The 23,096-nt window shown below is 45.7% G+C and overlaps 1 long non-coding RNA gene across 1 annotated transcript; it reads left to right on the top strand.

Annotated features, from left to right (window-relative positions):
- Positions 1 to 1,152: 1,152 nt before the first annotated feature.
- LOC131273720 (uncharacterized) lies at positions 1,153 to 21,320 on the top strand. The gene is made up of 3 exons (XR_009180996.2): positions 1,153 to 1,597; positions 15,118 to 16,097; positions 16,545 to 21,320. It is a non-coding gene; the product is annotated as an uncharacterized lncRNA (long non-coding RNA).
- Positions 21,321 to 23,096: the final 1,776 nt, after the last annotated feature.

The raw sequence follows: 23,096 nt of genomic DNA on the forward strand, positions 1-23,096 counted from the left end.
CGAGGCCCGGAGAGGTGCGGGGCCCTCCCCAGGCACGCAGCCTGGCACCTCCACACTGTGACATGAAAGCTCCGTCAGCATCTGTCAGGGACCGAGGAGCAGCCCGCACAGCTGCAAGGCGGCCCAGCCCTTGTTTCCTGCCAGGTAGGTACGCGCGGGCACGCGCAGGGCCAGCAGGGGGCGCTGGCCGTCCACCCCCGCTCCCCGCAAGGCAGCAGGTGCAGCTGGGGGGCTGTTCCAGGCCATTCCAGGGGCAGAACGGCTCGGCTTCCGTGAAACACCTCACTTTTAGGAGAAATGAAACAGACGAGGGTTTCTTGCCTCCAAATATGAGACACAATTAAGGTTTCTGCGTTTTACCTACCCAGGAGAAAAATGACTCAGCACAGAATGAAAACAGCTTCTCTAATTTTCTGGAAGAATGAGTGCAAGCTGTTGGGCAAGGCTGAAGGTTAGCAGGTCTGGAAGATTGCTCAGGGTAGTATCACACTCCCACCAACTATTATTAGAGCACAGGGGGTGCGTTTATTGATGCTGTGGAAATGCACGCAGAGATGCGCTTTCAGAACATGGGCATTGTATGTCAAGGGCATGCTGCACAGAGCCCCGGGGTGCTTTCTAGAAAGAGAAATTCAAAAGATTTATTGAGGGAAGCAGACTTGGCCCAGTCGTTAGGGCATCCGCCTACCACATGGGAGGTCCACAGTTCAAACCCCAGGCCTCCTTGACCCGTGTGAAGCTGGCCCATGCACAGTGCTGATGCGCGCAAGGAGTGCCGTGCCACGCAGGGGTGTCCCCCACGTAGGGAAGCCCCACGCGCAAGGAGTGCGCCCCGTAAGGAGAGCCGCCCAGCGCGAAAGAAAGTTCAGCCTGCCCAGGAATGGCGCCGCACGCATGGAGAGCTGACACAACAAAAAGAAACACAGACTCCTGGTGCCACTGATAAGGATAGAAGCGGTCACAGAAGAACACACAGCAAATGGACACAGAGAGCAGACAACTTGAGGGGGGAGGGAAGGGGAGAGAAGTAAATAAAAAAATAAATCTAAAAAAAAAAAGATTTATTGAGAGCGATGAAACAACATAACCCTACATTCATTTCAAGAAAGGGGAAGAATGTCTGCAGAGTTCGGGAAGACGTCTGTGTGGCTCAGTCACATCGGACAATTTAACTGTCCCTTCTTTGCTCCTCTTCTCCCCAGGAGGTGGTGGTCGGCGACTGCAGCATCACAGGAGTCACATGCTCCGCGGTTGTTTTATGAGCCAGCACAGTCTCCTCCCCCACCAGCACAACGCCCTTAGAATCAAAATGCAAACAGAAGGCCAAGTCGCTGATCCAGGAAGAATGCGCCACAGGGGAGGAGCTGGTCTGCTGCAGACTTTCTCCAACATTCTACAGCAGCCAATAGCATTGCAGCTGCCTCAGCTGCAGGTGAATAAAGAGAAACTATAGTCAGGGACTCCAGAGAGCCGGAGGGCACAGGACAACGGGGCTGGAGCTGGTGTTGGTAAAGACGGTGTGGAAGAAGCGCCAGGCTGCAGAGGGCAAGAGCTCTGGAGAAGGCCCTGCATGTCCTTTCTCTGGACAAGTTAGCAAGTAAGTTACCTAACCCCACGGGGTCTCCTGGGAAACTGCATAAGGAAACAAATATCTCTGGTGAGGGTAACGCACTGGTAAATATAAATGCCACTACTATTGCGTTTTTGGCTTGTAACTCCACTTTTTAATTCCTACGGATCTAAAAGGCAAATGCATGTGCTGTAGTGATAAAACACCGGTTTCCGACACAATGCACATGCCTGTAATTCATGACAAGAGCTGCATGAATGAGGCTGTCGGAGGGGTACAGGAACAGTGTGTGTACACTACTGAAGTGAAGTTAGTGTCAAAGCAAAGGATACTCTTACAGATTTAGGATATTAAATTTAAACTACAAAGAAAGCATCAGAGAATAGGCAAGCTCACAGAGACAGAAGTTCGAGTGCAGTTGTCAGGGCCAGGGGGCATGAGGAACCGGTGAATGCACAGTGGGGATAGGGTTTTTGTTTGGGGAGATGGGATTGTTTGGATAGTGGAGTGCAATATTGTAAATGGGATTGATCTGATTGAATGGTATGCTTGGGAGTGGTTAAGATGGGAAAGTGTGTATTATATATATCATCCCATCATTTAAAAAAAAGAAAGAGTAACTGAAGAGACAATGACAATTAAATGTAATGCGTGATCCTGGATGAAATCTATCAAGGGAGGAGAAAAGGCTCAAAGGGGCATTATTGTGACATATGAAAAAATGGACATAAGCTTTATGTCAATGTTAAAGATCTTGAACTTGATAACTGCCCTTAAGGTGGATACATACGCGAAAATCTTTGCCTGGAAATGTACATGGGAGTATTAAGTGCTCAAGGAGCAGGATGTATTCAGCCCACACTCAAGTGCTCAGAAAAGGGATTTTTAGACCAAGATGATGAAAGGGAGAGAGAGAAAGGGAGGGAGGGAGGATAATAAGGCAAATGTGGCACAGAGTTAAAATTGGTGGATCTGGGTATTGGGGGGGTAAGTGTATGTTGCAGTCAATGTAAGAAGATTGTATTCTTTTTGTAACTGTCCTGTAAGTTTGAAAATATTTCTAAATAAAGTTTTTTTTAAAGCCACTGTTATAGAAACCAGAAGGCAAGCCACACACTAGGAAAAAAATACTCGCAAAACATATATTTGACAAAGAGCTTGTATCTAAAAAAACTCTTACCCCTCAATAAAAATAAGACAAACATTCCAATAAAAAAATGGGCAAAATATTTGGACACGACAGCAAAATTATGTGGATGGCAAATAAGCAGATGAAAAGATGCTCAACATCATTAGTTATTATAGAAATGCAAATTAAAACCACAGTGAAACACCACTACATACCCACTAGAATGGGTAAAATTCAAAAGGCTGACCATAGCAAGTGTTGTTGAGAATATGGAGCAAGGGGAACTGTCATACATCGCTGGTAGAAACCAAAATGGTACAACCACTTTAGAAAACAATTTAACTGTATCTTTAACAATTAAGCATATACCTACCAAATGGCACTGCCATTCCATTCTGAGGTTTTTATCCAAGAAAAATAACAGCATATGTCTACGTAAAGACCTGTAAGCAAATGTTGGTAACAGTTTTGTTTGTAATCACGCTGATACTAGGGTGAGGCAAGAGAGGCATTTGCACACCCCTGAGAGTGAGTGCTCCTTGACTTGCTGAAGGAGGCACCTTGCTCACCTCTGCCTCATCTGGGCCCTGTTTTAAGAGTCAAAACCAGCAATCCTTCCAAGCATCCTTCGGTGGATTGGGAGATAGACAAATGGTGGTGTATCCATATAGTGCAACATTATCAGCAGTGAAAAGGTATGAGCCTTTGATTCACGCAACAACTTGGATGAATCCCAAAAGTATTATCCTGAGTGAAGGGAATTAGAAGAAAAGAGTAGCTCCTGTATGATTGTATTCATAAAAAATTCTAGAAAATGCAAACTAATCTCTAGTGATAGGAAGATCAGTGGTTGCCTGGGGCCGGAGAAGCATGGAGTGGAGGAAAACAGGGAGAGCACAATGAGGCACAAGGAGACTTTGGGGGTAACAGAAGGGTGCACACTTGATTATGGCATTGGCTTCATATCTGTGTACATATGTCAAAACTCATAAAACTTTACCCTTTAATATGTGTAGCTTATTGTATGTCAATAAAGCTGTTAAAAATAAAATAAAGAGGCATGACTAAATTTAACACATGAATCCTTATTGAATCCTGGTTTGGAAAATAAGATATTTTAGGCACAACTGGGAAAATGTGAATATGAACTTGGTATTAGAAAATACTAGGAGATTATTGGTACTTGTCAGATATAATAATGGTGATATGGATATGTAAGAAAGCAATTCTTAGGAGATTCAGACTGATGTGTTAAGGGGTAAAATGTGATGTCTGCAGCTTATTTCAAAAAGTTGAGAAAAAATCAATAAGAAAAATGACAAAGCAAATATGGAAAAATATGAAAAATTATTGAATTTAGGTATTTAGAATACAGAAGTTCCATATACTACTCCAATTTTTTGTATGTTTGATAATATTATAATAAAAAAGTTGAAAAAATTGACCAAGCAGATTTGAAGTGAACCAAATTACAAAAAATAAAATTAAATAATAATTGAATTATCAAATAATGGATGGATTTAACTGAAGACACAGCAGAAGATAAAATTAGTAAACTGGAAAATAAATATAAATAATTATCCAGAATGCAGAGAGAAAAAGAGACAAAATATGAAAGAAAAATTAAGATGCATGGAAAATAAAATAACAGGGCCCATCACATATATGGTTGGGATTGTATAAAAAGAGAAAGAACACGGCTATGGCAAAATGTGTAAAAATAATTCCTGAGAATTTTCTTGAACCTATGAAAAACACAATCCACAAATTCAAGAGGTGTAATGAATTCCTGAAAGTATAAATGAATATAATCTAGACCTAACACACCAGAATGGATCTGGCTGATACCAAAGGCTAAGAGAAGGTCGTTAAAAACATCCAGAGAAGAAGGTGGATGACCTCCATAAAAGAGGCAGACTGATAGCTGGCTTTTCATCACCCACAACAAAAGCCAAGCAAAAAAGTGGAAAGAAAGAATTTACTTGTCAACCTAGAATACTCTACTCCATGCAAATATCTTTTAAGAATAATAGCAAAATACACTCTCATCTAAATAAAATGAGAGTGCATGCCACCTAGACATCCTACTGAAAGCAAGTGTCCAGTGCATATGTCGTGCAGAAGGAAAGAAATCCCAGCTGAAGGGCAGTGATATCAGAACCAGGGAGACAACAAAAAAAGGGCAAATATGAGCAAAATAGACTGAATACAATAATAGAATAAAGTCTTTGCAGTTTAAAAAGTAGAATTAAAATACAGAAAATAACAGTGTATAAATTTGGAAAAGGGTAAAGATGCTGATCAACATTAGATTTTCAGTGTCACATTGAAATTTCTAGAGTGCCCTTTAAAAGAATAGAGGACAATGCTTGTGAGCTGATAAACCTAAAATAAGAACAAGGCCTAGAGCAACATTGTGCCTGGGAATTTCCTCCTGTCAGCCTTCATGTTACTCAAATGTGGCCAGTCTCGAAGCCAAACTCAGCATGTAAATGCAATGCCTTCCCCCCAGCGTGGGACATGACACCCGGGGATGAGCCTCCCTGGCAACGAGGGACCACTATCAACTACCAACTGATGATGCAACTGGAAAATGACCTTATACGGAAGGTTCAATGCGGATCAGCAGAATATCCACGTCTACATAAAATACCATGACTTTAAAATGCTGTTTGACCTAAAGTAAGGGGGAAATGGAAAGGAGAAATGAGTTTATATGGCTACGAGTTTCTAAAAAAGAGTCTGGAGGCTGGCAGAAGGATTGCCCTCATGCACAACTGAGCAGAGTCAGAGAGACAGATAAAGCAGATACAACCCCCAGATATTGGTTCCTTTGAGGGCTAAAGAGACCCATGGGAGTTATGGTCATGGCCGATGGGGTTAACTACCAGGGCAGATGGCCCCTCTTTGGAAATGGTGTTTATGTGTGATGAATCTGGACTCAGATGGGATCTCCCTTCATAAGACTTTCATGCTAATGTGCTGGAGGTGCAGTTAATGTTGGGGTTTAAGATATATTTAGGGGATTTGAATCTCTGGACTGACAATGTGATAGCCAGGTCCTGAGCCTCAACAGACTCCAGCACCTACAATCTGATCTATTGGACTTACCACACTCAGCTAAGATGGAGTTGAAGAAGGACAACCACCACACCATGGAGCCTAGAGTGATTACAACTGAAAGTGGGAGGATTGCATCCAGCATCCATGTGGAATCTGAGCCTCCTCTTGACATAGAGGTGCAATGGACACAACCAATCCAATGTCCACATAGAAGAGGTGGCATTGGATTGGGAAAAGTGGACATGGTGGACGATGGGTATGGGGAAAGGCAGGAAGAGATGAGAGGTGGAGGCGTCTTTGGGACATGGAGCTGCCCTGGATGGTGCTTCAGAGGTAATCACCGGACATTGTAAATCCTCACAGGGCCCACTGGATGGAATGGAGGAGAGTATGGGCCATGATGTGAACCATTGTCTATGAGGTGCAGAGGTGCCCAAAGATGTACTTACCAAATCCAATGGATGTGTCATGATGATGGGAACGAGTGTTGTTGGGGGGGGGAGAGGGGGGATGGGGGGTGGGGTTGAATGGGACCTCACATATATATTTTTAATGTAATATTATTACAAAGTCAATAAAAAAAAAATAAAGAACACAAGATACCACTTCAAAATAAAAATAAAAATAAAAGAATAGAGGACATAACTAGAAAAAGGGGGTGGGGGGAGTAGGAGAAAAAAAATCAGTCCAAAAGGGGCAAGAAAGTAGAGGAAAATAAATGATGTGAGACAAATTAAAAGCACAGAATGAAATAAGATAAAAATAAAAATATTTTTCACGCTGTATTTAAAAACTGATGGCAGAAGAATGAACAAAAATACTTATAGCAGTGCTGTTTTCTTTAAATTACAAAACAAACAAAACAGACACACCCGAATGGACATCAATAGACTGAATAAACAAATTTTGGAAGTCATGCAATAAAATACTACACAAGTGAAAATAAATGGACTATAGCTACATACATGAGCATTAATGAAGCTCGCAAGCACAGAATTGAGGCAAAGACCAAGACATAGAAGACTCTGTTGGAACTTTCTTAAGAAGTTCAAATGCTGTCCAGGGAAGCCAATGTGGCACAAGCAGCTGGGCACCTGCCTACTACGTGGGAGGTCCTGGGTTCAGTTCCTGGTACCTCCTAGAGAAGACGAGCAAGACAATGGGCTGGTGTGCTGAGCTGACACGATAGATGAGGCAATGAAGAGACACAATGAGGAAACACAACGAGAGTCACAACAAACGGGAACAGAGGTGGCTCAAGCCCACCCACATGGGAGGTCCCAGGTTTGGTTCCAGGTGCCTCCTAAAAAGAAGATGAGTACACAACGAACAGACATGGAGATCAACTGGCAAACCCTAACAATTTGGGGGGGGGCAGTAAATCTTAAAAAATAAAAAAAAGCAATGCCAGCTAAGCACTATTTTATTCATTTATTGAAGACAAGGCAAGGAGATGCTTTTTGTCAGGAAAGCAGGTGCCACTTGGGAGGAGGGGTAAGTGGGGTTTCTGGGCACTGGCCCTGGGTATGAAGGCATATGTTATAAGGTCTGATAAAATTAGCAATTAAAAAAGGAAGAGAGGGACAAGGAGTGTCCAGGATTCAAATCCTTCTGAGAGATCCAGGAAGAGTCCAGAAAATTGGCTCTGGGTGGGCTGGGAGCCTGGGTGGCCTCGGCCAGAGCAGCCCTAGTGGGGTTAAGGGGGGGCAATGGCGGGAAGGGGTGGGGACGGGGCTCTGGAGGAGGCAGAGTGCCAGGGGGCTCTCAGGGAAATGTTCAGGGAAGGCTGGCCAAGAAATGGGGTGGGAGGGACCCAGGGCCACAGCAAGCATCCCAGGGGTGGCAATACTGAGAGGGGCCCCCGGACCGGGAGCAGGGGGCCGGATGGAGAGTGGGGGGTGCAGACAACAGAGAGGCGGGCACCTGGGGTCAGCAGGGGGTGTGGTTTTGCTTTCAAGGTGAGAATGACTACAGCGTATTTCCTAGCTTCCAAAATCTAGGAAAGGCAATGAAAGGCATGGGTGGAAGGGAGAGGGGGCGCCCGGGAGAGATGGGCCGAGGAGCGCTGGGGCAGGTGGGTGGGGGGCCCAGGGTGTGGGCAAGGCTCTTCCCAGGGCCATCAGGGGCAGTCATGGGCTTTGTGGCTACACATGGGTCCATGGACAGGAGAGGCTTGGAGCCTTTCCGGAGAACACTAGAGGAAAGCAACCGGGACCAAATGAGTGAAAGCATGTCCCTGAAAAGTCTGCACCGGGTTTAGAGTTTTGCTTTTGAAATGTGTTTTTTTCCTAAAAAGATTTATTGATTTATTTCTCCCCCCTCCCTCCACTGTCTGCTCTCTGTGTCCATTCACTGTGTGTTCTTCTGTGTCTGCTTGTATTCTCATTAGGCAGCTCTGGGAACTGATCCTGGGACCTTTCAGAGTGGAGAGAGGCGATCATTCTCTTGTGCCACTTCAGCTCCCTGGTCTGCTGCGTCTCTTATTGTCTCTCCTCTGTGTCTCTTTTTGTTGCATCATCTTGCTGCACCAGCTCTCCGCATGGGCCAGCACTCCTGTGTGGAACGGCACTCCTGTGTGGGGCAGTACTCCACGTGGGCCCGCACTCCGTGTGGGGCAGCACTCCTGCGTGGGGCCGCACTCTGCGTGGGCCAGCTCGCCACATAGGCCAGCTCACCTTCACCAGGAGGCCCTGGGCATCGAACCCTGGACCTCCTATATAGTAGACGGGAGCCCAGTTGCTTGAGCCACATCCACTTCCCTGAAATGTGTTATCAATGTTAAGTAACTGGCACATTATCTCAGCCGTCTTAATAATTCCTAGACCGTCCGTCTTTCAAATTCCCTGCCAGGAGTGGGAAGAACTTCCTAAGGCAACTCCTAACACTTGTGAGGCACTGGGACCATACTGAAGGACCATACTCAGAAGGATGTTTGCCCGTCTATTTCAGTGAAGGAAAGCCGCTCTTTCTTTAAGAGCAACATGAATAGAAATCCAAAAATGGATTCTTTCTGAAAGCCCTGTATAGAAAATTATGCGTATAATTATCACTTTCATACATGGTAACATTGTAAGAAGTTTTTTTTTCTTTTTGTTGGAAAAACATGCCAATTATTATTTTATTTCTTAGGTAGTAACTGTAAGATGCCAATTTTAAAAATATTTTTCAAATTTCTTTGAAATAATGTCTTTTCTTTGAGACTTGAGAATATATATAGCTAATATGAACTGAGGAGGCACAATATTAATTGCCTATTTTATTAGTTACTATATTCTGTGCCCATAGATGGTGTTATTGTTTAATTATTACCTAAAGTCTAATATGGAACTTGGATCTCTCATTCTCTGAAAATTATATAAGTTACAAAAGGACTTGTGTTGGCCCGAGGCGTCTCATGCGAGAACCTGGGCTCGGGAGCGTTTCCTGCTTCCTGCTGAGCTCTAGGTGGGCAGATTGTAAAGTCAGGGCACTTGAGGTCAACATAAGCAGGGTTTAGTTTCCTGTTACATAAGGCTGTGCCATGAAACCTGTGCTCTTGCCAGTTCCAGAGGTTCTTAGCCCATAGACTCAACATAAAATTTTAGAACGAGATAAAGACCACCTTCCTGAGAGAGGCACAAACCTGTGCCTGGGTTCAGGTGTGGTGGGGGGCTTCCAAGGGAAGTCCGTGAGAAGAGGAGATGAAGGATGGAATGGGAAATAGGTTCTGGAGTAGAAATGGGAGAGAAAGGGAAAGCAGGAAAACGTGGAGGGATCAAGGAGGAAAATGGCAGTGTAGGTAGTAAAAGACAGCAGGAGGGGCAGGCAGTGGTAAAGAGGGCGCTCCAAAGCACACACGGCAGCCTTGGCCTACCTCGTTAGGTAACAGCCGCACCTGTGCTCCGGGCGCTGACCAGGTGCATTTTCATTATTTAGTGGTTCCCACATATGCCCCCAAGAGTACCCCATGTCCATGGACCCCTCTCTCGGTTGGATGCCTGATTGCTTTCCAAATGCACTTAGGTTCATTTACTAAAAACTTGTTTCTTGCAAATTAAATAAGAATGTTAGCACGCTTCTGCTGTACATTTGTACTTTGAGGCTGAATGATATTTCACAACAAAATCTGGACACAAAGTTGAATGTTGTGTAATAGTTGACCAACAGCTCTTTGTAGAAACCGGTTACCAAAACGGCACCTCTTGGGCTCTGCTTTCCATCCCACTGATCCATAAGACACGGTGCATGACCACATGACAAAGTCAAGATGAGCCCCAAGTGTATTTCGTTTTTCAGGAATTGATTACTATGGAATTTAAATTACTCTCTATTCTCCTGAAACATGTTGTATGCATGTATCCAAGCCAAGGGAAGCAGACTGTGCCAGCCTGAGCTCTTTTGGGGGAGGACCTGGCTCACTCACCGAATCCAGACTTGGGACAGTGAATGTGTCGGGGTGGGCGTGGTCTCAGGCGGCTTCACAGTGTGATGAGCAAGTGCGCCCTTCGAGAACACCGGCTATGGATGAAGACGGAACAAATCATGAGGAAGGCAGCACGTTTGAGTCTAAGAGACTACACTTCACGGAAGCGGATTTGGCTCAATGGATAGGGCATCCACCTACCACATGGGAGGTCCAGAGTTCAAGCCCAGGACCTCCTGACCTGTGTGATGAGCTGGCCCACGCGCAGTGCTGATGTGTGCATGGAGTGCTGTGTCATGCAGGGGTGTCCCCCATGTAGGAGAGCCCCACGTGCAAGTAGTGCTCCCCATAAGGAGAGCCGCCCAGTGCGAAAGAAAGTGCAGCCTGCCCAGGAACGGTGCCACACACACGGAGAGCTGACACAACAAGATGACGCAACAAAAAGAGACAGATTCCAGGTGCCACTGACAAGAATGCAAGCGGACGAAGAAGAACACACAGCGAATGGACACAGAGAGCAGACAACTGGGGGGGGAGGGGAGAGAAATAAATAAAAAATAAATCTTTAAAAAAAAAGAAAGAGAGAGACCACACTTCCAACAGAAAGAGAGTAAACCTGGTCACTCGGAAGCTTCGCGCTGAGGCTGTGGTGGGTTTTTCAGTCCAGTGAGGGACGAGTCTACAAATAACTATATTGAGCTGCAAAGAAAGACTTATCCTGTCAGAGAACAGGGTTGGGAACCCTGGCAAGGCGCGGGAAAGTGTCCCTGAAGAAGCTTCGAGGGAAGGTGGAAGACGGGGAGATGAGGAGCAGGAAAAGGCTGGAAGCCTCAGAACGGCCCTTAGCCCCACAGGCTCAAAACTGCACGATTTGAGCTTCACTTGGCACCTCAAACCCCACTTCCAGTGTGTGAGGACTAGCTCCACTCTCAGGGATTCTGGATTATTCATTAGATGTCAAAGCTTTGGGTGACACCTGAGATCTTTAGAAGATCCCTAAGAATCAAAAACCTAAACATAAGAGGCAAGACCATAAAGACCTTGGAAGACAATGTAGGGAAGCATCTACAGGACCTTCTAATAGGAAATGGCTTCAAGAACTTCACAACCAAAGCACAAGTGCAAAAGAAAAAAAATAGATAAACAGGACCTCCTCAAAATTAAAGCCTTCTGCACCTCAAAGGCGTTTGTCAAAAAAATGAAAAGACAGCCTACCCAATGGGAGAATATATTTGGTAACCATATATCTGATAGGGACCTAATATCCAGCATATATAAAGAAATCCTGTATCTTGAAAATGAAAAGACAAACAGCCCATTTACCACAACAAGCAGGGCAAGTGATTTGAACAGACACTTGTCGAAAGAAGAAATACAAGTGGCCAAAAAGCACATGAAAAGATGCTCAACATCATTAGCTATTAGGGAAACGCAAATGAAAATTACAATGAGATACCATCTTACACCAATTAGACTGGTGGCTATTAAACAAAAAAGAACTACAAGTGTTGGAGAGGATGTGGAGGAATGGGAACCCTCATCCATTGATCTTGGGAATGTAGAGTGGTCCAGCCATTGTGGAGAACAGTTTAATGGTTCCTCCAAAAACTAACTATAGATCTGCCATATGACCCAGCAATTCCACTGCTGGGTATATACCCAGAAGAACTGAAAACAAGGACATGAACAGATATTTTCTGTTCATGCCACCAATGTTCATAGCAGCATTATTCAAAATGCCAAAAGTTGGAATCAATCCAAATGTCCATCAACAGAAGAATGGATCAACAAAATGTGGTATATACATACAATGGAATACTATTCAGCTGTAAGAAGGAATACAGTACTAACACATGGGATAACATGGATCAATCTTGAGTACCTTATGTTGAGTGAAGCAAGCTAGGCATTAAAGGACAAATACTACATGACCTCTCTGATATGAATTAAGCAAATCGAGCTAGAGTCTGGAAGATAGGCTTACAGGAAATAGGGGAGGAGAGGAAAGTGTGAGCCACCGTCCACATGGGTGAAATCTATGACAAGGTGGAGGTAAGTAGTTGTGCAGTGAAGGGATGTGATAGGGGTATAGGGATACTATTGGGTAGGGCTGTGCAGGCTTGATGGGGGCTGTGCTTGGGAGGATGGGTTGGATGGTCCATGGAATTGGGGGGAGGGTTGGGGGAGAGCAGGTGAACACAGGGGATTGACGGGTACATGGTTGAAACTATAATGTTGAGAAAACTCTTTAGACAATATCATAAGGAAGAATTTGTGGTTTGGGGTGTTGGATGGGGGGAATTTGACACAGGGTGCACCTGGGGTAGGCTTCTAGGGAGTGTGTGAGTGTTCATCTTGTCACAGTGTGTTATAACAGTGGGTGGAGACTCATACAATGAGTGGGAAGGTGTGGTACTCCCATCCTGGGAGGCCCAATGTTCTCAAACAGAGGGTAGGGTGTCTCTCAAGGGCATGGGTGGCTCCCAATGGGGGAGGACAGATGAGTGTATCAAGCCTTCAGCATTGTTGCAAATATCTATGAATCTTGTCCTTCAAGCAGTGAACTTGGTTGTCACTGTGGGCCCCAAGGGGAGGGGGAGAGAGGAATAGAATAGATGGAAGAGGGTGTAACTGGGGGGCAATGGAAATGTTCTGCATAATTATACAGTGATGGATACAGGCCATGTTAAATTTCACCAAAAACTTATAAAAGTGTACTGGCTAAAATGTAAACCATAATGAAAACTACTGACCATGGTTAGTAGCTATGTTTCAATATTTGTATATCAGTTATAGAAAATATAACATCCACATGTAAAAAGATGATTGTTGGGGAAGGGAGGAAGGGGGTGTATGTTGGTTATATGGAAGTTCCCTATATTCTGAATGTGACTTTACTGTGACCTAAAGCAACTTTGAAGACATAATGAAAAAAAAAAGAGATGTAAGACACTGAGGAAGAAATGAATTGCCTTGCCACTGTACATACAGGACAGCACCTATGACAGTGATGAAAGGCAAAATGTCAAAAAAAATTTATATTATTTTTAATTTTTTAATACCCCAATTTTTTTACTTTATTTCAGTTTTTCTAAATTATTATGCATTTTATTTCTAATGTTTAAACCTGTCATTACTATTTCATTTTCCTATTAATTGAATTTGACAATATATTAGGCTTTATTTTTGAAGAAGTTTTGGATCACAGAGGGGTTCAACTATGGCAGGGAAGGAGCACTGGTGTAGAGTGTCATTGATGGGGGATGCATGGGTGGGATGGAGTTCACCTGGGCAAGCATATAGAATATATAGATATGTTCGGATGTTTGTTAGATATTATCATAGTAGGTAGAATTACACATGACAACTGAGGGAATGTTGTGTTGTCCTGGGGAGCTCTTCCACATTCCCCAATGGAACAGCAACAATCCCCCAAGTGCAAGGGCAATGACCAGTGAAGAAGAATGGTCCAATGATGGGCCCTTGATACTGATGACTATGCTTATGAGCCTGTTGTGCTTGAAATTTCAATTTGGCCTAGTGCTGCAGGGTGCCTAAGGGTTACCTCCTGAGAGCCTCCATGTTGCTCAAATGTGGCCAATCTCAAAGCCAAACTCAGCATATAAATGCATTACCTTCCCTCCACCGTGGGACATGACTCCTGGGGATGAACCTCCCTGGCGCTGAGGGATTACTAACAAGAACTGGCTGGTGATGCAACTAGAAAAAGACCTTGAATAAAAGGGGGAAATGGTTAAGACAAGTGAGTTTATGTGACTAAGAGGAGGCTTCAAAAATGAATCAGGAGGTGATTAGTGGGGTCGTACTTATGCATGTCTCAGCAAGATCTCAGAGACAGCCAAAGTAGATACAACCCTAGGTAGTGGTGCTCCTGAGGGCTACAGAGACACCCAAGTCCTACAGCCTTGGCAGTTGGCTCCAGAGTTTGGTGCCTTGCCAGTGGGCTCTACTTTGTAATTTGTGCTCCTGAGTGTGGTGGAGTTGAACTCAGATGTGACTTCTCTACACATGCCTCTTCTGTCCCTTTTATTGAACCAGTGGTTGGTGCTGGAGTTGGTGTATGCCCAGGAGATTTGAATCTCTGGGCTGTCCATATGCCAGCTGGGCCCTGAGCCTCAGCAGAGTTGGAGCACCTACTTTCCAGTTTGTTGGACTTACTCAGGTCAGTGGACAGGAAGGAGAGGATGGATAACCATGACACCAAGGAATGGAGAGAGTCTATAGCTGTGGGCATTAGAGTCCCATCCACCAGCCACGTGGGACTGAAGCCCCCTCTTGAGAGGTGGAGTTGGCATCACCATCCCAGGGTCCTCAGGATTGGGGAATAAAATATGGACGAGAGTGGACTTACTGGTATTCTATAGAATTATTGTGACTCTAGCAATTATTGTGACTCTAGCAATGAAAGAAATTATATCATTGATGTGGAGACAGTGGCCATGGGATTTACTGAAGGCAGGGAAAGGTAAAAGGAGGTGTACTATGGGGGCATTTTGGGACTGGGAGTTGTCCTGAATGGTATTGCAGAGACAGATGCAGGACATTATATAGCCTGCCATAACCCACTCAATGGACTGGGAGAGAGTGTAAACTGTAATGTAAACTATAATCCATGCTGTATAGCAGTGCTCCAAAACATATTCATCAATTGCAATGAATGTACCACACTGATGAAAGAAGTTGATGTGGGAAAAGTGGAGGGTGTGGGGAGTGGGGCATATGGGAACCACCTATATTTTTTAATGTACCATTTTGTGTGATCTATGTATCTTTTAAAAATAAATTAAAAAAAAAAGAAGCAGGAGATCCCTAAGACAGGCTGCTCTCAAAATTGGGGGGCTTTGAGAATCCCTCCCTTTATTCCCCTCCTTCCCCTCCTCCCACCCTGCTGTTTTTGCTGTCTGTGTTGTCTTCTCATTTTCTCTTTTCTAGGATTCACCAGGATTTGATCCTGGAGACCTCTGATGTGGAGATAGTTTCCCTGACAATTGCACCACCTCAGTTCCTGGTCTACTGAGCTTCACCTTGACTCTCCCCTTGTCTCTCTTCTGATGCATCATCATCTTGCTGCGTGACTCACTTGCACAGGGCACTGACTCACCATGCGGGCACTCATACAAGCACACGTGCAGCACTGGCTCACCTTGCAACCGGCTTGCCGCCCGGGAGGACTTTCTCTTCTTTTTCACCGGGAGGCCCCAGGCTCAAACCCAGGTCCTCCCATATGGTAGGCGGAAGCTCTATGAGTTGAGCCCCATCGGCTTCCCTGGGCAGACGTGCACAGACACATTATTTTGCCTGCAATTTCCGAGGGGTGATGAGGCAGACCGTTGGCCGGTTGTTTCCTCAACAGCAGTGCCCTGTTCGTAGAAAGAACTTAGGGGTGCCGCTTTGGGAGAGGAAGCAGGGGAGGGAGGCACCCTCTCCACAGGGGTGCCCAGTGGGTGCCGCCCGCTGGGTGCACGGCTCCTCGGAGAATACAGACACCCAGCTAAGCTTCAGGATGCGCCTGTCGCCATAGAAACAGACACCCCGGGGGGAGCTGCGCCCAGCAAGCACACCTGCGCCTCCCCGCACTTGGGCCTCCTTGGGAGGAACGCGCGGCCCTGTGGCCCTTCCAGGCAGTTGCGGTTCCGTGCCGGCCCAGGCCGGGCTTGCGTCTGCTCTCCACTCACGGCCACAGCTCCCCGGTCTCAGCGCCTCCCTCCTCGGATGACACAGATCGCCCCTCGGAGCCCACCGGCCTGGCCACAGTGCAGGCAGGCGGGATGCTCGGGCTGCCCTTGGGTGGGGGTGGTGGGTGGGAGGCCGTGCGTCAGCTGGGCCGTGGGAAAGGGTTTTGGAAATGCTGGACTGAACACACTGAAACACATTTCTTTACTGCTGGACTTCTCCGAAGCTTAAACATACTGGTACGCATTGCTTTCCAAATTTATTTCCCTTTATCCCCTCCTTGTTCTTTCAAGAAATCACACCCGCGGAGTTTCTGGGCCTAGGCACATTGCCACCTTGGGTCAGTTCACTGTGAGCTGGGGGGCCCTCCTGGCACTGCAGGAGGTCGAGCGGCATCCCCGGGCAGTGCCCACCAGCTGCCAGGAGCACCACCCCTCCCGGTTGTGACCAAAAATGCTCGACAGGGCCCAGTGTCCCGCGGCAGGGGCAAAACTACCTGCGACAGGGAACCAATGAGCACAGTTTGAGAAAACTTGATCAGTTACCCCTGAACTACTGCAGAGCTAACACCCTGGCGTCCCAACAGTTCATGTTCCCCAAACTTGACGTCTATGTCTCTTTTTGGCACAAATTTTTAATCTTGACTTCTCTCTTTCTCTCTCTGTCTCTGTCCCTCTCTCTTTTAGGCTCCAAGCAGAGTGACCCCCTTAGGTAAACAAATACATTAAAAATTCATGTTGGGGTAGCAGATGTGGCTTGAGCAGTTGAGTGCCTGCCTCCCAAATGGGAGGTCCCAGGTTCAGGTTCTGGTGCCTCCTAAAGAAAAACAGACAGACAACCAGCAGATGACGAGCAGACCGTGAGCAAAATCAACAAGTAGATGAACAAAAAAACAACAACAAAAAAACCCAAGCAGGGAATTACAGCAAGATGGCAGTGGAGTAAGGAGCTCCTAGAGTCAGCTCTTGCTACAGGGCGGTTAGCAAACACCCAGAGCTCTCTGGAGCAGCTGAAGCACCTGTTTGGGGGCTCCAGGAGGCCAGAAGAGCATCCTGCAACATCCTTGAAGGAGTAGAAGACGACTGCCTGTCTGCAGAAAAGACTCATAAGTAGAGGCTCCACGCCCCGGAGGCCAGGGCCATCCTCCACTGGAGGCACAAGCTGCCTCGGGAGCTGTTGCACAGCTGGAATTGAAAGCTCCACTTCCCCAAAACGGGGGAGGAAGAGACGGTTGAGCACCAATTTCAGCTATGACGAGGAAATTCAGTGGGCTGCAGTGAAGCTTGAGCCTGTCCAAGTCAGAAAGAGGCCGGGAGCCGCCATCTTAACTCCACGCCTGGCACGAGGGGAAGCAGGGCGGACTGAAAACCACAGTGCTGGGGGGACCGGCTTCCTCTCATCCAGGTCAGATGGCAGCTCCAGCCTAGGCCCCAGAGCCACCTCTAGCAGGGAGGAAGCTGTGGGGACCTGCGCCAGCCTCTCGGGGAAATGACCCGCCAAGCCACAGAGGCCAGTGATTGTCCTCCTCTGGTGGCACGAGCCGCCCCAGGAGCTGTTCTGTGGCTTGAATAGAAGGCCCCTTTCCCAGAAACAGGGGAGGAGGAGGCGGTTGGCTGCCGATTTCAGCTGATTGGGAGACTTGGCTGGCTAAGAGATCACCCTGGGAAAAGCTGGGGTGAGAACCAGAAAGAGGCCAGGGGCCGCCATTCTGACTCTGCCCCCAGCCTGAGGGGCAGCCAGCCTGACTGAAACTCCGCGTCTGCAGGAACCAGTTTCTTTCACGCAGATCAGCCTGCAGCCCTAGCCTAGGCTTCAGTCCTACTGGAAGGGAGGAGGCTGGCTAGCTCAGCACCAGTCTCTCCAGGTAACTGAGGGTACCTTTGGCTGGCACAAAGTGAATAATTAAAAGTCTACTTGGGCAGCTGTGGTCATCTTGGACATGCACTGCATAGATCGCCGCCCACACCTGCAGCTCCATCCCTGCCCCAGCAGGGTAGAAAGGGGCGTGAAGCTTCTTCAGTCTCTCTGGGCAACTACAGTTTAGGCCTGCACTTGGATTATTCCACACGACTGTGACTCTGTCCCTACTTCTGGGAAAGGAGAAAGTTGGGAGAAGCTTCCTCCATCCCTGGGGCAATGACTGCAGCTTGAGCCTCCACGGTTTATAGCACCAACTACATCCTTGGCTCCTACTGCACAACCAGCAAGGGAGAAAGGGCAGGAAGCTCTAATCTAAAAAGAAAAACTGCACCCGGATAAATAGTAATCCAGATGCCAAGATACCAACCAAAATTATAATCCACACCAAGAAACAGGAAGCTATGGCCCAGTTAAAGGAACAAGATAAGCCTCCAGATGACATAAAGGAGTTGAGACAACTAATCATAAATGTTCAAACAAATCTCCCTAATAAATTAAATGAGATGGTTAAAGAGATTAAGGATATTAAAAAGACGCTGGATGAGCACAAAGAAGAATTTGAAAGCATGCATAGAAAAATAGCAGATCTTATGGGAATGAAAGGCGCAATAAATGATATTTTAAAAACATTGGAATCATAGAATAGCATATTTGAGGAGGCAGAAGAAAGGATTGGTGAACTTGCAAAAAAGGACTCTGAAAGTGAACATACAAAAGAACAGATGAAGAAAAGAATGGAAAAAATTAAACAAGGTCTCAGGTAACTAAACAACAGACAGAGATGTGCAAACATATGTGTCATGGGTGTCCCAGAAGGAGAAGAGAAGGGAAAAGGGCAGAAGGAATATTTGAAGAAACAGTGGTAGAAAATTTCCCAACCCTATTGAAGAACGTAGATATCCATGTCCAAGAAGCACAGTGTACTCCCATCTGAAAAATACAAAAAGACCAACTCCAAGACACATACTCATCAGAATGTCATATGCCAAAGACAGAGAGAGAATTCTGAGAACAGCAAGAGAAAAGCAATGCATAACATATAAGGGATACCAAATACGATTAAGTGCTGATTTCTCACCAAAAACCATGGAGGCAAGAAAACAGTGATCTGATATATTTAAGATACTACAAGAGAAAAACTTCCAGCCAAGAATTTTATATCCCACAAGACTGACTTTCAAAAATGTGGACAAGATTAGAATATTCACAGATAAACAGAAACTGAGAGACTTTCTAAGCAAGAGCCCAGATTTTCAGGAAATACTAAAGGGTGTGCTAGAGCCTGAAAAGAAAAGACAGGAGAGAGAGGTCTGGAAGAGAGTCTAGAAATGAAGATTATATCACTAAAACTAACTAGAAGTGTCAAAAGAGTGGTGAAAATAAAATATGACAGATAAAATTCAAGTAGTCAGGAATAAACTTAGCAAACGATGTAAAGCACTTGTTTTCAGAAAACTGCAACCCAATGTTAAAAGAAATTTTAAAAAGTCCTAAAAACTGGAAGAATATTCCATGCTCATGGATTAGAAGACTAAATATCATTAAGATGTCAATTCTACTCAAATTGATATACAAATTCAATGCAACCCTGATAAAAATTCCACCAGCATTAAAAAAAAATTGAAAACACAATTATCAAATTTATTTGGAAGGGTAAGGGGTCCTGAATAGCCAGAACATCATAAAAGGAAAAGCAAACCCTCATCTCCAGATTTTAAATCATACTACCAAGCTATAATGGTAAAAACAGCATGGTATTGGCATAGAGACAGACACATAGACCAATGGAACCAGACTGATGGTTCAGAAGCAGACCATCACATGTACGGTCAAGTGATTTTTGACTAGCCTGTCAAACCCACACAGCTCAGGCAGAACAGTCCATTCAACAAATGTTGCTGTAAGAACTGGATATCTATAGGCAAATGAAGGAAAGAGGACCTCTATCTCACACCTTATCCAAAAATTAACCTAAAATGGATCAAAAACCTAAAAATAAAAGCAAGAGCCATAAAACTTCTAGAAGAAATTGTAGGAAAATATCTTCAAGACCTAGGTAGGTGGTGGATTCTTAATGGAGATAAGAGAAGGACTGAGATGGACTACTGATGTTTAATGTATGTAGAAGTTTTAATTATCTTTACTGTAAAAGTGTGGAAATGTGTAGAATGGATGGTAAAAATAGTAGTAGCTAGTTTGTAATTAGGGATGTGGCTGAAAATGGTGGTCTAGGGATGTAAATGCCAATTGACAGAATGCTAGAGAATTATCTAGGAACTGAATAGCACAGGATGAAAATTGTGGTTGATGGTACAGATGCAAGAGTGTCCTTTGTGAGCTAGAGCAAATGTACATCACTACTGCAGGGTATTGGGAACGCATGGGGAAAATACAACTGGAATGACCTATGGACTGTGGTTAGCAGTAATAATATAATATTCTTGCATCTATGCCAAAGATGTACTGTGTTGATAATGGGGCAATATGGAAAATGTGAGCCAAATGTATACTATGGACATGGTAACAATCAGATGATATTATCTTATCTGTAACAAATGTTCCACCACAGTGTGGTGTGTTGACAGAGGGGTGTTGCTTGGGAATTCTGCCTATGTGCATGATTGTTTTATAAGTTTAAAACTTCTGTCATAAAAAATGTATTTACAAAATAATAATAAGGTGTGTTGGGGGAAAAACACACCAAATATAAGATAAGGACTATAATTAGTAGTAAGATTTTGACAATATTCTTTTGTAATTTATAATGAACATCTCATGACAATGCAAGATGTTGGTGTAGGGTTGATGTAAGGGACCCCAGTATGATGTTATGCATGCTTGCTTTGTAAGTTCATAACTTTTACTATACACTTAATTGTTTATGTATGTTCATATATAAATGACATAAAGTTAATAATAATAGGGAGGGTTGGGGGAAAATACTTTGGTTAGTAGTAATATTTTTTTTTTTTTAAAGATTTATTTATTTATTTAATTCCCCCACCCCCTTGTCTGTTCTCTGTGTCTATTTGCTGCATCTTGTTTCTTTGTCCGCTTCTGTTGTCGTCAGCGGCACGGGAAGTGTGGGCGGCGCCATTCCTGGGCAGGCTGCACTTTCTTTTCACGCTGGGCGGCTTTTCCTCACGGGCGCACTCCTTGCGGGTGGGGCTCCCCCACGCGGGGGACACCTTTGCGTGGCACGGCACTCCTTGCGCGCATCAGCACTGCGCATGGCCAGCTCCACACGGGTCAAGGAGGCCCGGGGTTTGAACCGCGGACCTCCCATGTGGTAGACGGACGCCCTAACCACTGGGCCAAAGTCCGTTTCCCAGTAGTAATATTTTGACAATGCTCTTTCATCATTAGTCAAAAAGGTTTAACAACAATGTAAGGTGCTGGTGGTAGGGTGAGTTTTGAGAGTCCTGTATGATGTTATACATGTTTGTTTTATAAGTTCACAACTATTACTATACATTTATTGTTTATGTATGTTTGTGTGTGGGTGATATATTTCAATAAATTAATTTTTTAAAAAAACCCAAGCAGACAGCAAGCAAAAAATAAATGAGCAAACAATGAACAAAACAGGCAAGGGAACCAACTCAGAAAAAAAAAAATTTTCATGTTCATTTCATTTGTGGACAGATCACAGTATGGTTGGTTAGAATCTAGCTCTGTCAACAGAATGGGCTATGCTCAGCACGCCTGTGCCATTTTGCCACAGGATGACCCCAGAATAGTGACCTAATTAGCTTTCCTTAGACTAGTTCAAATCACCTTGCTTGGAAAAACAGACCTAGGACTGCTCAGACCAGTAAGAAGTGGATTTCCAGGTGCTAACTTAGGTCCCTTGAGTTGCTTCTTACTAGTTTGTTCCTCAGAGCACTCTTATTCTGGCAGATGCCGACGACACCTTCAGGGATGGTGCAGTCAATCAACCAAGTCATCGCTTCCTTACCGCCCCCCCCCCCCACTCATACATCTTTGTATAAAACTCTTACATAAAATAATAAGCAGAAGCAGAATAAAATCCTACGAAGGGCTCAACCACTCTGAGTTGCCTGATGAAAACTCAAAGGGAGGTGTGGAGGCCTTGGAGCTTGGCACTCCAGAAAAGAAAGTTCTTACACCCGCCCCAGTGGGCGCGGGCCCCTTGTGCGAGGACCTTCTGAGGTGTGGCCAGTCAGGATGCGTCTTCATCCTCTTGCTGGGGCCTTTATAAGGAGCCCAAGACGTTCAGATGGCCAGGAAGCCATGGAGGCAAGAAGCTGGAGGTCGACGGAGCCCTGCAGAGAAGGGAGAGGCGAGGCGAGGCCGCCACGTGCATGGCCACGTGCCCGAGGAAGCCGGGAGGGCCGGCGCAGGCCTGGAACCTGAGTCTTTGGGAAGAAAGCCTCACTTGATGGTGGCTTGGTCTGGTTCGCTCGGCTCACTGAGCTCCTAAACCCCCACTGTCTAAGCAACCCATCGCGTGGTGTTTGCTTGCGCAGCCGAGGAAACGAAAGAGGAGGCGCCTGGCAGTGTCACCCTCAGGCGGCACAGGGGTGACGTGCGATGCAGGAAGTAGAGGCAAACAGAACTGCAAAGGGGGAAGTCACCCAGCTGAGACATCTGCTTGGCATTTTGCCCCCGCTGGAGGCCACCGACCCAGGGCTGACAATGGTTTCTACAAGCCTTCCGTCGTGGCCACAAATATTAGATTGGTATTTTGGGTCGTATCATTTTCTCATGCTTGGCGCTATCAAAAATGACCAAGACACGTTTTCCTCCCCCTCTCCGAGGGGAGAGAAACAAGCTGTTGTGAATTCCCTGAAGAAAGCCGTTAGGTTAGACTGGAGCCTAGAAGGCAGCTTGGCACAGGGAGGGTGCTCGAGCAAGGCTGGCTGCACTCAGGAGGGAGCAAACAGCACTGACCACATGAAGCACTGCCGGGCCGTGGGTGAGCTGGACTCAGGAGGGCAGCCAGGCCAGCCACGGGGCTCGGAGCCGTCCTGGCCCAGGAGCAGGCGCACAGCTGCGGGTGGCCTTGCCGGAGGTTCTGACAGCTCTCGCCTCTGAGCTGTGGCGCATCCTGTGTGTTCTGCAGACAGAACCAATGGTTCCAGCCACTGGAAGCATGTTTGCAGAGAACAGCCCCAAAGTCGTCATGACCGACGGCTGCCGACATCGGCCGTACGCCCTCCCTCGCTCCCCCTGGAACATGGGAAAGGAGGCGGAGTCGGTGTAGTAATAAGTGGCAGTCCCTTGGGAATCCTGGGATTGCTGGAGTCTGAAACCCTTTCCTAAAAAAATAAACAAACAAACAAAAAAAGGAGAAC

The sequence above is a fragment of the Dasypus novemcinctus genome, chromosome 16 (assembly GCF_030445035.2).
Source record: "Dasypus novemcinctus isolate mDasNov1 chromosome 16, mDasNov1.1.hap2, whole genome shotgun sequence".
In the NCBI taxonomy this organism is placed as follows: Eukaryota; Metazoa; Chordata; class Mammalia; order Cingulata; family Dasypodidae; genus Dasypus; species Dasypus novemcinctus.